Genomic DNA, 13,083 nt, shown 5'->3' with positions numbered 1-13,083 from the left:
ACAAGGCTGATTGAGGTTGCCCAAGTGCCATTAGGAGGGACCATCCCCCCAAAATGTGGGAACCCAGGGGTGTAGCATGGGGTGCCTGTCCTCAGCCATGGCACTGAGCCACCCAGAGCCCTGCTCTGCACCCTGTCCCCCTTTGGGGACAAGTGCCCTTCTGTGGCAGAGGGGTGAGCTGGATTGAGGGGCTGATCAGCTGAAAGAAGAAGTTTCTTTTGCCAGTGACTCTCTGGACCACAGAGGTGACAGCACAGGGATGGAGCTGATGGTTTCTTCACACTTTATGGTCTCTGCCTCCTGCTTTTTGGTCTCTGGCTGTGGCAGGGAGTTCACCACCAGCTTGTTCTCATATTCATGAGCAGAACTTTTTACATCTAGGTAGGAACTCTCAGAAAAAGGACCTGCTCTGCTTTTCCATGCAGCAAACTGCCTCTTGAAGATGTGTGCTTGCAGGTCAGCTGAAGTTTGCTCAGCTCACCCCTCACCCTGCCAGAGGTGACTCTCACCCCAGCTCTGCCCACAGAGCTTCACTCCCTCAGCCTGACCCTCAATGGGGACCTCCTTACAGCCAGGGGTGGCTTGTCCCTAACTGGGGCCACCTCCAGCTCACTGGGGCCACCTCCAGCTCAGTGAGGCCACTTTATGGCTGTTTAGGTGTCTCCTGAGCCCCAGGAGGCCCTAAAGGCACACAGACTGTTGGAAGGGCCAGATGTAGCTGCTGGTATTGAAGTTGTCCTTTTAAAATGTGAACAGGTTTTAACGAGGCTTTAAAAAAGGCTCTTTCCTCAATTAGTGTCTTTTAAAAGGCACTTCCACAAACAAAGCTGCAGGGGCAGCAAAGGGGCACTCAGGATGTGATGCTCTCATTCCCAGCTCATGCAGGGAGAACAGTGCCCCTTTCTTCTTCTTCTTCTGCTGCTATTTTTATGGATGTTGACTGCAGGATTGATGCTTTCCTGGTCTTTGATCTCAAAAAATCACCTTGCAGAGGCTTTGGTTTAGACTTACAAATAGTTGTGCCCCTTCCTAGCAGCTTAGCTTGGTGGAATAGCTGGTGTCCAAGTGAATGGTGCTTGAAATCATGTTTCTTGGTTTGTTTTTGGGTTTTTTTTTTAACCAATGATATAGGAGCTGGGGGATACCACTTAGACCAGTCTCATAAAAATCCTAGCAAAAACATTCTTGCTCACCAGAGCACTTGCTCCACAGCTTTATCTGACTTATTAGGATTTTCTCCAAAGAGGAGTTGTACAAAGACCTTTCCCACAGTCTCATTGTCTCCCTGATGATCTCTTAGTGTCTTGCCTCATCCACTCCTGCTGTTTATATATGGAGAAGCCTCAGTGGGGATCTGAATGCTTCCCACTTGCCTTTGGACATGTGCCACCTTATCCAGCAGAGAAGGATTTGCCTCACCATGAGATTTGCTGATAATCAAGTGCTGTTTAGACAGGGCTGCAGGAGCCCCACCAAGCCCTGCTGATGTTTCAAGGGTTGGTGTCCTCACCCAGGATGGTCAAATCTGCCTCCTGACTCAATTCAGGATTATTAGTGCTTGCAGGAAAAAAAAACACAACCAGGATTCAGTCTAAAGGAGGCTGTGGTTTGATTTATCCTGTGTTGCTCCTTTCCCTTCCTCTCCCTGAGCTGTGCATTCCCTGTCTCTCATCATTTACCAGCACAGCCCTTGCTGCAAGGTGACCCTGGGGCCATGGAGGACCTGACCAAAGGAGCCCCAAACCCTACTAATGCCTTAAAAACAGTCCTCTACAATAAAAGATGAGTAAGCCAGTGGCACCCAGCCACCACCTTCCTTGGGGTTGCCATCCCTCCAAACCTGCCTGAACCTCAGGCTTCTCTAGGAGTCTTGTGCTTGCCATGGTAAAAGTCATATCAAAGTTGTTGTATAAAGTATATAAAATTAAGACAGCTTCTTTCTTTGTCTCCCCAGGGTTTGGTGCTCTGGAAGATTTGTTCCCTTCCTTATTTTACCACTGGGGATTTGTGTTAATTATTACTGGGGATCTGAGCATTGGCTCCTGCAGGAGACATCCAGAAAATTACCCCCTTGAGCCAGGAATAAAATCACTTACCTGCTCCAAAGGCTAACTAGAACATTTAGAAAGTCCAAACTACACTCTTGGAACATTTCATGACTCTTTAGGCTCTGACACACCCTGCTGCAGGAATATTTGCCAACAGGTCAAGTTTTCTTCCCAGTTCAAGCCAGTGAGTGGCTCACCAGGGCAGGTTTCACTGGCCAGGAGTTTTTCCATCCCATTTCCTTCTGCCAGCTCCTGCACCTTCCCTTGGCCCACATCACCTGGATGGAAGGATCATCCATCCTGGAAGGCAAACCACTGGGCTCTGAGGCTGCTCATTAGAGATGATGGTGATTCTTGGAGGGCAGAAAGGGGTGAATGTTCTAAAAGTAATAAACTTCATTCATTAGCTGCCTGCATTTGTGTCACTGGAGATTTACAAGCTTTGAGTGTCAGATATTGACCAAGTGATGTCAAAGTGCCACCAGGGTGCTTTTATTAACTCCAGTGGGTCATCTACATCTGTCCTCTGCAGATGTTTCCTCTTCTTCTGTCCCTCAGGCAAGGTCTGAAGTTGCCCTTTCTGTCATTTTTGGATAAGTGTGTTCTAACTTGAAGTAAAGAAGCAGAATAAATGCAGGGTGCTCTGTAGGTCTGGTTGTCTGAGCAGCCCTAGGGATGTTCCTGCAAAACTAAGAAACCACCAGGCCCAACCTCTTCTCTTTTTGCAGGAGTGAGACCTCTGGATGTATTTTTTCCAACCTTGTCTCAGGTTGTCCGGATTAACAGAGAGGAAACTTCCAGAGGAAGCCTAAGGCTCGGGTTGGCTGAGTTTGTGGAATATTCCTGTCAAACATCCCAAGGCCCAGACACCAGGCAGAGGTGATGCTCTGGCTAAACCTTTGCTAGTTGCCCTGATTTGGTGTTACTCTTCTCTTTTGGTCCTCTTGAAGGTCACAGACTGGTCTCTTGACAACAAAAAAAATAAAAATCAACCTGACCTTATAAAGCTGCATATAAAATCAAGCTGACAAATTAGAGAACAAGCTTTTATCTAATTATAGGGTGGACTGGATAAAGCAATCACCTCTGGGGGGGTGTGTGGCAACCAGTTGTGTGTTGTTATCCCTCCACTTGCTGTAGCTGAACACCCCAGTGGGCTGTAGCTTCTACTTTGGGAATAAGTGGGGTTTGTGGGGCATCACTTGGGTCTGATCCTGCCTCATGGTACAGTTTTCTTTTGGAATTTCGTGCTAGGGAAGATGCATGGTCTGATGTAGAAACTCCTTGCACCCAGCATGCAGTGGATTTGTGATTATTTATAGCCAGCCTATCACTTCTCCTCATAAATACCACTATTAACTGGTGGTGTGGAGAAATCCCAGTTGGGCCACTGCCTGTATCCCAGTTAGAGGAGCAGCTGGGTGGCATTCTGAGATCAACTACAACAAGTAATTAGAAGGCAAAGGCTTAATCAACTTTGAGTACAAAGGCTGGGTGGGATCTGTGATCCTGCATGAGTCAGATCTCCTCCACATCTCTGCTCTCCCTGTGCCAATATTAAATTGCTACAGCTGCTTTCATGGTCTGTATAATCCTCAGCCTGAGAGCAGGTGTGAAGATTTCTGTTTATGGATTAAAAGCACCTCTTCCTCTGAGTGTTACTGGAAAATTTATTGGTTTATTGCCGTGCTTACTTGCTATGAAGTGTGTTCATATAAATAATCACAAAGACAAAACAGAAAGAGGAGTGACTCTGTATCGAATCCGGATTGGTTTCGGCTGAATATTCACAAGTAGCTCCAGTTACTGCAGAGTTCTTTCTTCCTAGCAGAGGGGCTCATCTACAAAGACCTTGCTTTTTCAGAGGCAAAGCTCCATGGCACAAACCATTCCTCTTCCCACAGCTGCTGGATGATTCTCACTATTGCCCAACTTCACCCAGTGAGTAGGCAGCAACCCACGGCCGGGGTGGTGACTGCAGGGCTTGTTCCTCCAACTGCTCCATGGGTGTTTTAGAGGAAAATGAAGTCTCTTTGGGGGTTTCAGGTTTGGCTGTCTAGAAGGCAACTGTGTTTTGGGGTGGTTTGGAAAGAATCACCCCCTGAAGAGCAGTGCCAGCCAGGCTGGAGCTCCCCTGGGTTGCACCCAGTTGCTGGAGAAGTTTTCACCCTCTGAAAACCACGCAATTCCACCCTCTATTTGTTTCATCTCCTCAGACTCTTTTGCAATGCTGTGTGAGTACAGCCAGCCTTGGGATTAATCCTACTCATTCTGATACCATGGGAAATTTTCTTAAAATGAGCAGTTCTCTAATTTTTAGCAGGAGTTTGGTTTTTTGTTTGTTTTCCCCTGTATACTTTGTCTGTACGGATTCAACCTTTACTACTGCTCCCACCAGAAACAAGTTTGCAAAGTGTAGGTCTGATAAATACCTGATTTTTCATGTTGTATCTATTAATCACATTTACCCAGTGTTTAGAAATTCCAGGTTTGTGTAGAAGCTGTTAGTAAGTTATCCCAGGAAAAGGTTTGCTGGCTCTTGTGCTGCTTGTCCTGGCTGGAGAAGGAGTTTCAGGAGGCAGAGCATGATACCTGGGGGCCAGGTTGCTTGTGCTTCATCTTCGAGTGGAATGGGCTGGAAAATCATCCTGGGCAAGGCTGTTTGGAGCACTTGGGTGCCCTCTTGTGATGAGCTTCTGGCTGAAGCTCTCCACATTTTCTCAAACCATCTATGTTCTCCTCCATCCCACCCCCCGCCCCTTCAGCCCTGTTTCTTCACATGGAATCCCCCTTGCTTGTCTTTCAGCTCTGCTTGTAAAAATATGCTCCATTTCACCTTCCAGCCTGGCATATGGCAGTGCTTGTCACCACATTTGGAGTCCAAACCAGACTCTTGTCACCTTCCAAACAGCAGCTACTGCCATAGAAATCCTCCCCACTGAGGCACGTTTTGTTCTTTCTCCCTTTTCAAGGCCCGTGACAAGAAAGGAGCTGACTGTGCTCCTGCCCTAATCAGAAGAGCTAAACAAACTCCCAAGCCCAATGTAATTTATTTGTAATCATAATTTATTACATTTCTTTATTATAATTTATTACATTTCTTTATTAATGATTTTATTCTTCATCCCCCCTGACTGTTCCTGCTGCTGGATGAGGCGCAGAGCTTTGTGCAGTGGCTTCTCTCAGGGGCAGCCAGGGGAGATTAGGATAAATGTGTGTGGGAGAAAGATGGATGGTGCTTTGGGAGGTGGGAATGTCACCCTGCAGAGCATGAGATACTCTGACTTGTCCAAGTCCTGTCCCAGAGCAGTGGCAGAGCCAGGAGATGCTCTCCCAGCCCCACATGGCAACTGCTGGGGACACTTATGGGGAGATGCAAACCCAATGTGTGGCTGCCTGGAGCTCAGCTCTGAGCAAACTGAGGTGGGGAACCAGACCCAAACCACGAGGTGCTTCTCACATTGCCTCTGGCCTGTTTTTAAATGGAGAGTTGTGTTTCCAGGATAGTGAATTTTCACCTTGTGTTGCCAAAGAAATCAGTGGGAGTCTTTCCTCTGACTTCAGCATCCATGTAATTCCCTTGCATCTAGTTTGGTTGTCAGAAAAAACAATTATCTCCCTCCCAGCTGCTTTTTAGTTTTACAGATGCTTCAGACTCCTGAGAAATTTGAAGTCCAGCACACACACAAATAATTTTGCTTGTTGCTTTTTTATTTTTCTTCCTTTTTTCCTCTTTTGCTTCCTGAAGAGTCGCAGCACACAACTCCTTAAACCCCCCTGACTTTCAGTTCTGCAAACTCACTTCATAACAAAACTTCTATTTGTCAAACAAAGAAGAATTTGGGTCAAAGGAAAGTAGATATTCCTATTTCCTTCTTTCCAGGGGGTGTTGCAACACCTCTGGGTGTAAAATCACCCAGAAAGGAGTCGGTGTCACCCCGTGTCACCATTGTGCCACCGAGGAGCAGGGCAAGATGCTCTGCTGAATCCAATGTGCTGCTGTGGGGATCTGTAAGCCCTTTTTGTCTTCCAAAATGCTTATTAACCTGGGTATTTTCAAGCTGCCTGGATTTCACAGTATTAAAATAGATCGTGATTGAAGGGTTTAGGGTGGAATAATAAGCAGAGGACAAAAGCTTTTGGTGATGCAAAGCACTTTGCCTGGGACAGGCTGTGTCTGACAGGGAGACATTGCCATCTCTTGGGCAGGTGCAGCTTGAGCATCTTTGTTTAAAACCTGCAATGATTAAAAGCCTGGTTGTGTAGCTGAGGACTAGGAAAGTCCAGTATCCCAGTATTTGAGGTGATGCTATACACACCTATACACCTGAATACTGCCAAGGGCACAACCCGACTCAGCTCTCAGAAACTGGGCTTGTTTCTCTGGGTAAAAATGGTTGTAGTCACCAGGTGGATGTTCCTTAAATCTTACAAGCTCTGAGTCATTTCATCTGAAATTATGAGACTAGAAAAATGGAAATATAATTACACTTGGGATTATTGTCATCTGCCTCCTCAAGTCTGAGCCTTTATAACAGGAGGCTCAGAGCTGACTTTTTAAATTGAAATCTGCAATTTTCTGCAATTCCAGGGCTTAAGAGATTAAGCTTGAAGAGCACTGAATGCCCTAAGTCTCATGGCAAAACTATGAGGGTTGGGAGTATTGGTGCCAGCCTTCCTTCTTTTCCAAACAGAAGGTGTGTAGGCACAAACTCCTGATTTTAATTAAATTCTCTCTTTCCAAAGGGCAAGTGGCAGGTATATGGAGCTAGAGAGATCCCCAGGGAAAGAATTAGATGGAAACTGATAATATTTGGTTTAATCCACAGTGCTGGCTAACAGGTTCTTAGAATACACCACCTGGCCTTTGCTGATGAATGGGTGGCTGCTGTGCTAGTGATCTCAGCACACACCTTTGGTAAGTGTTGCCTCTTCTAATAAGCAAAAAGAAAGTTCCAGAAACCTGGCAGCCAGCCAGCTCAGTTTTCTTTGTTTGTGGAACTTTATGGGGACCTCACATAAGAATAATTGCTCTTAAGCCAAGTCCAACAGCAGCTCTATAGCCAAAGGGTTCCTGATAGAACTCCTGATGTAGATAAATATATATAAAAAAATCAATAAAATCTTGAATATTAGAATATGAAGTTTTAAACAGTGGTGCTTCACAATTTTTGGACCAACTTCAGAGCTTTAGGAAAGGCTGTGAGACCACAGGCAAACGAAGCAGAACAGCCAAGGGTACAAAAAAAAAGAGAGGCAATGTAAAGCTTTGTGGTGCACTTCTTGTTCTTTGAGTTCAGCAGTGTGCCATAGGAATATTTCCTAGAAATTCTCCAGTTTTGAGGATATGCAGGTGTTTAAAAACCCCCACAGGGCTTAGATGGAGGTGATCATTGGCACAGAGTGGTCCAAGCTGCCTATTGACTGCTCCAGTGCATCTTTGTTGCCAACTCACCCATTCTCTCTCCTCTTTGCTTTGGCACCAGAAATGCCCTTTGGCTGCTGAATTGCACCCACCAGAAGCCAGGAAAGGTCTCCCATCTCTTCAAATTGTTCAGAAAATCCAGTTCAAGTTGGATGTTCCTATGGAATCACTCGGGCAGCTCATCTCCTTGCCATGGTACTATCCAAAAGAGAGTTTGAAAGTCCAGAGTGTGAGTAGTTTTAAAAGGTAAATTACAGCTCATGACTGTTGCTAGAGGTCACTGGCATTTCTACCAGATTATTCCTGGGCAAATATTTAGCCTGAGAGAAAGAAATACCTTGAATCAGTGTGTGGGGGGGTCTGTTCAGATGTAATTAGTTGTAAATTTGGAGACACAACCCTGAAGGACTGTGGTCTGCTGTAGGCATGATGTACTTCTTCTGGGGTTATTTTGATCTCAAAATAATTAAATACTGGCTTGTACATCACCAAGTGCTGTGTGGCCACTTTCAGCTGCAGGATTTGCTCATGAAGGAAGACAAAAGCAGCACATTACCCCCTAGGTAGTAGGTTCTGGGTCTGTCTCAGGGGTTTCATACATTAAACATGGAGAAGGTGATTTCAAGCAGCAAGCACAATGTCCAGGAAGCTGCAATAAAGCAGCTGGTGCTCTGTGTGTCCTGTAAAGTGTGGCAGTGGAGATCTTTCTGTGCTTTTTTGAGGAAGTTTTTATTTTTTTTGCTTATTTTTAGTCTCTAAACCTGTGAATTCAGGAGTCTCCATATTTGTAGATGGAGGAGAAGTCATCACTGGTAAATATCCCTCAGGTGTGCTCCTTGCCCTGCCATATAACTGACTATCACTTCTCCACTTCATTTATAAATAATCATTTTGCTGGGAAACCTCTTGTTTGTGGTGTATCCATCCACCCAGTTCCCATCCATACCAGCAGCACTGGTGAACTGGGACCAGTGACAGAGCTCCTGCTGTCCCCACTGTCCCAGTTTGGGGACACACACCACCCAACTGGTTCCAGAGGGTGTCCCTCAGGGGCTTCTTGGCCTTCTTTGACATCCTCAGCCATAATGTGGCCACAACCCTCAGCCCAAAGGGACAAACTGCTCTCATCAGTGAGCCTGGCATTTCAGACCCCCTTCCCCCAGCAAATATCATCTTCCCTGGGACTGGAAAGCAGGAGGGAAATGATCCCACCCTTTTCTGTGAGTAAAAGCAGGGCTTTTGAAGCCTCTTTTGTTTCTTCACCCCCCAGGAGGATAACAGCAGTCCACCAGGGAAGCAGAGTTCCTCTGCCATCCCAAGCCCTGCACACAAAGAGAGTCCAGGGGGGGAAAAGTGGAGCCAGGTAATTTTATCACTTTTATTTTTTATTTTTTATTTTTTTCAACCTTTTGTCTGTCTCCAGTTACCAGGTGAGCACAATAGTGTTTCTTACTCAAGAGCAGAGGCATCTGCAGATCCTGCCAAAGGGCCCTGGAGCAGTGTGTTCATTTTCAGGGCCACTTGACACTCCTCAAAAGGCTCCAGAAGTGGGCACCCATGTCAGAGTTCAGCTAGAACAAGTCCTGAGCTGTAATTCCAGTCTCCCAGATAAATAAATCCATGTTACTGGTGTTTAAAATCTGCATTTAGGGACTCTTGGGTGACTGATTCCATGGGATGTAACAGCTAGCATGAAGTTCTTACAGTCTTTAAATAACTCCCTAAATGCTTATTTCTGTAAAATGGATATTTTGGATCTTTTTAGCCATTATACTTTTCAAGTGCAATAAATCTGGATTTAAGTGTAGCTGAAATGCCATCCTGCAGACTCAGAACATTTAAAGCAACATATGGTGTAGGCTTTGTGGGATGCTCTGGCATAGACTAATGCAGGGGTTTTTTTCCCCCAGATCTTATTTCTCCCTTGATATCTAAATCTTAATACCACTAAATGCAATTACACTGATTTCACAGGGAGATTATTTTATTCCTTTGCATCAGTTGAAAATCCCCATGGCAGGATTTTTATTAAGTCAAGCATTTTAAAATCCTACTTGAGCAGTGGTTTCTTTTTCTACATAAATGACTTGTTTATTATTTCCAGCACACTGTATTCAAAGATCTCAACATGAATGAAAGCCCCCAAAACCATAAGCTGAAAACAGAACACCTGCAAAGACAAAATAAATTTTTTTTGGCATTTTTTAGTTTTTATTTCTCTCAAGCACTTAGTTTATAACTCTTTCTTTTGAAAGAAAAAATTCATTGCTTGCTTTGTTGTGCTTTTTACACCACTCACAGATTATTTCTCAGTAGTTTTATGTTGTACAAAAAAAAAAAAAAGGACATTATTTAGGTGAAAATGAACCTGATGATCAATAAAGGCTCTTCTGCAGAGCTTTGCTCTGTCTGTTCTGACATGTTGCTCTTAATAAGGGCAACTTAAATATTTTTTTCCCTTTTGTGGATAAATCATTGGAAAGAGAGGAATATCAGAAACACCAGGAGGACCTGGACACTGAAGACCAAAAGGAGAAAAAGGTGATCAGGTGGTGAAATGGGATTTGGATGTTGCAAAACAGAAAAGGCAAGAAAAATAAGGGAGAAAATGAAACTATTTTCAGTGGGTCTTAAAAAACCACACTACAGGCTTCTGCTTTTTTCTCATCCTGTGAAGGTGAATTCCTGCTCTCCAGGTAGGGACACCCAGGATGCAAACAACTGTATCTTGACTTGATTAATTTACCTATTTTACTGTCTTCTGTGGAAATATTCCCTCCCCTCATTAATAACATAGCAGGAATGTTCCATTTCAGTCTGTTTTCTGTTCAGCTCCATTGTTTTGGGATGAGTGAAGGAAACCAGAACACTTTTCAGTTTTTCAGAAAATCAAACCTAACACTTCTCTAGGGATTTCCCAGATTGGAGCAGATCTCCTGGAAAAGGCCCTCCTCTTCTCCCCCCAGTAAACTGATCTAAAATCAGATTTTAAATTGATTTTAAATCAATTTAATTTGATTTTAAATCAATTTAAATCAGATTTTAAATCAGCTTTTGTTTACAAACCTGGCTGATTTTCCATGCTGCTGCTTTGGTTTTCCCTCTTTCCTCCTTGATGGGATTTCCACCCCAGATTTTTCAGTTCACCTTGCATCTGCAGGTCTAATTTTTCCTTTTCTTTTTTGCAAGAAACTGGAAGTGGAATCCTCTGGGAGCTGCTTTTTGAGTCTCCTCTGCAGATCTCATTTAAGAAACTCTCCATTAATTGAACAGGAAAGAGATTTCCAAAGTTTCCTGTGTCCCTCTCTCTTCCAGAATGGGAAGCCAAGGAGAGGACCCTACAAATCCAAGGTTGCTGTGGCCAGGAGGAACATCAAGCTCCAGAGTTGGGGAAAGGTGAGGGAAGGTGGGAAAAATGGAGAGATCCATGGCTGGTGGATGAGTTGGGAGAAATCAGTAGCAAGGACACAGCTTTATTTTTACTTAACTCTGCACCTCTCCATCAAAACCAGTTATCTGCAGAAAATACAAGGCTGGGAGTCTGCTTGGAGAGTACTTTGAAGGAATTCTAATGGCCCACATGCATCATTTATATCAGTAAAATATAGATCCACATCCCCCAATGAAGAGAGTGATTAATCTAGTGCTAAATCTTCATTTACACTCTCAACCCAGGAGTTTTCCAAACTGCTTCAGTAACTCAGTAAGCACTGGGTGATTAAAAAAAGCTGTCTCATAATCTAATAACACTATTCCAGGCTGCTGCTGTTCAAACTACTCAGGAAAATGGACTGACCCTGGGTTCAAGCTGTGGTTTGTGCTTTAGCTTTAGTGTGCAGCTAATACAGCATCAAGTTGAAGGCTGTGAAAGGGCAGCTTTGCTTGGTGGGGAAAAAACACTGTAAAACGCAGCAATCTTGCTTAAAAATGGTTAATCTGCCCCTGCTGAATAACTTCTGAGCTGAGATGAAAATAAGGATTTTATTATCATTGGTTTGGCTGCTTTTTAGCTCCAGTTTGTGTCCACGATCTTGTTCAGAAATGCTGAAGATGCAAATGTTTTTAACTTCAGTTTGAAGCATTGAGTCCAAACACAGTGTTGCAAAAGGTTGGTAATTTCTAAAAAAGAAGTGTTTGAATTCCTGCTCCAGCTCTGCTTTCAGCAGCAGGAGTGAGCACCAGGTCCTATTGCAGGAGCTGTGACAAACCTGTGTCCTACCTGGGGTTAGGGCATCCCCATACAAAACTTCTAATTGATTTTTTTTGGGGGGAAAGCAAAGCTGGTGAATCAATCTAGCCTGGCATGTTTAGTAATAAACTTCCCTTAATCAACTTGTTATTGCTGAGAGCTGTGCAGCAAAGGGTGGGTACAAAATAAATCACAGAGTATTACAACTCTCTGGACTTACATTAAGGGAGAATTGATTGGTTTCTGCCTGAAACAAGAAGCCTTTCTTGTCTGGCACCTGAGCTTTGGGTGTACTGGCATGCTGTAAATTCAGACTGGTTGAATGAGGTGGTTTCCTTGCTCATATTTCCCCAGGATGATGAAAAGCAGCCCCACATTCCTGCTTTTTCTGCAGCCCATTTCCCAACTGCTCTGGGAAATCTAAGAATAAATCCTGGCCCATTTTAAGGTGACTGGGGAAGGAAACAAGTGCTGTGATTGCTGGGACAGAGTGAGGACAATCAATCAGCTTATTAATTATCAGTTCTGATAAAAACAAGGTTGTAGCAGCCCTCCTGGGGTGGATTTATCCCTTTTCCTAGCAGGATTGTGTTGTGCAGCTCGACCCCTGCAGGTGTCCTGCTGGGTTTCAATGCAGAGAGGTGCACTCAGGATCCCAAAGAGTTAATGCTAAAATTCCTCTTTTTTTTCCCCCTATTTCAACTCCCACTGCATGGAGGGGGCTGTGATACCAAACTCTGCATGTCTGAGGGAGAAACCTTGACCATGGGGAAGCAAACAGAGTCACAAAGAATGGGATGGTACCAAAATGATGCTCTGAGTTGAGTGTCCTTAAACCCCTCCAAAGTGGTGTTGGGGCAAGAGCCAAAAACGTCCCTTGTGAAGAGCAAGTTGAGGAAAGTGTTTGAATTTCCTCAAGTTTCAATGTCACCTTTCAGGGGACTTTGCCAATCCCCCCCTTCTCCCTGCTCCTCATTGGCCATGCCAGCAGCCCTTACCCAAATAAAACTGAATCTCTCAGAAAATGAGATTGTCTTGTTCAAAGTGCCATTGAGGGGGGGTCATCCTGGGAGCAGGACCATTTATAAGGTAGGAGGCAGAGTTGTTGAGTCCTTGGGTGGGATGTTTGCAATGAAGCTGTAGAATTTAAGGCAGTGTGGCAATATAATGTCTCCAAAAATCCTACTGCCTGTAATGAATCTCTAGCTGCATGAGGACAAGTGTTCTTCCTCCTCTGGATAAGAACTTGAAATAATTAAGTAGCAAAAAGTGCAATCATGTCCCTAATTTCCAGGCTGTGAGGTTGGGGTTAAATACCTGTTTGGAACTGGAATACTGAAATTTTAGGGACCAAACCCAAAGAAGAAGTGTATTATTACAATGTAATTATAGGAAACAATTGGTGGATATTTAAATCCCAC

The sequence above is a fragment of the Calypte anna genome, chromosome 9, assembly GCF_003957555.1.
Source record: "Calypte anna isolate BGI_N300 chromosome 9, bCalAnn1_v1.p, whole genome shotgun sequence".
NCBI classification, from domain to species: domain Eukaryota; kingdom Metazoa; phylum Chordata; class Aves; order Apodiformes; family Trochilidae; genus Calypte; species Calypte anna.
Note: the sequence above shows the minus strand (reverse complement) of the source record.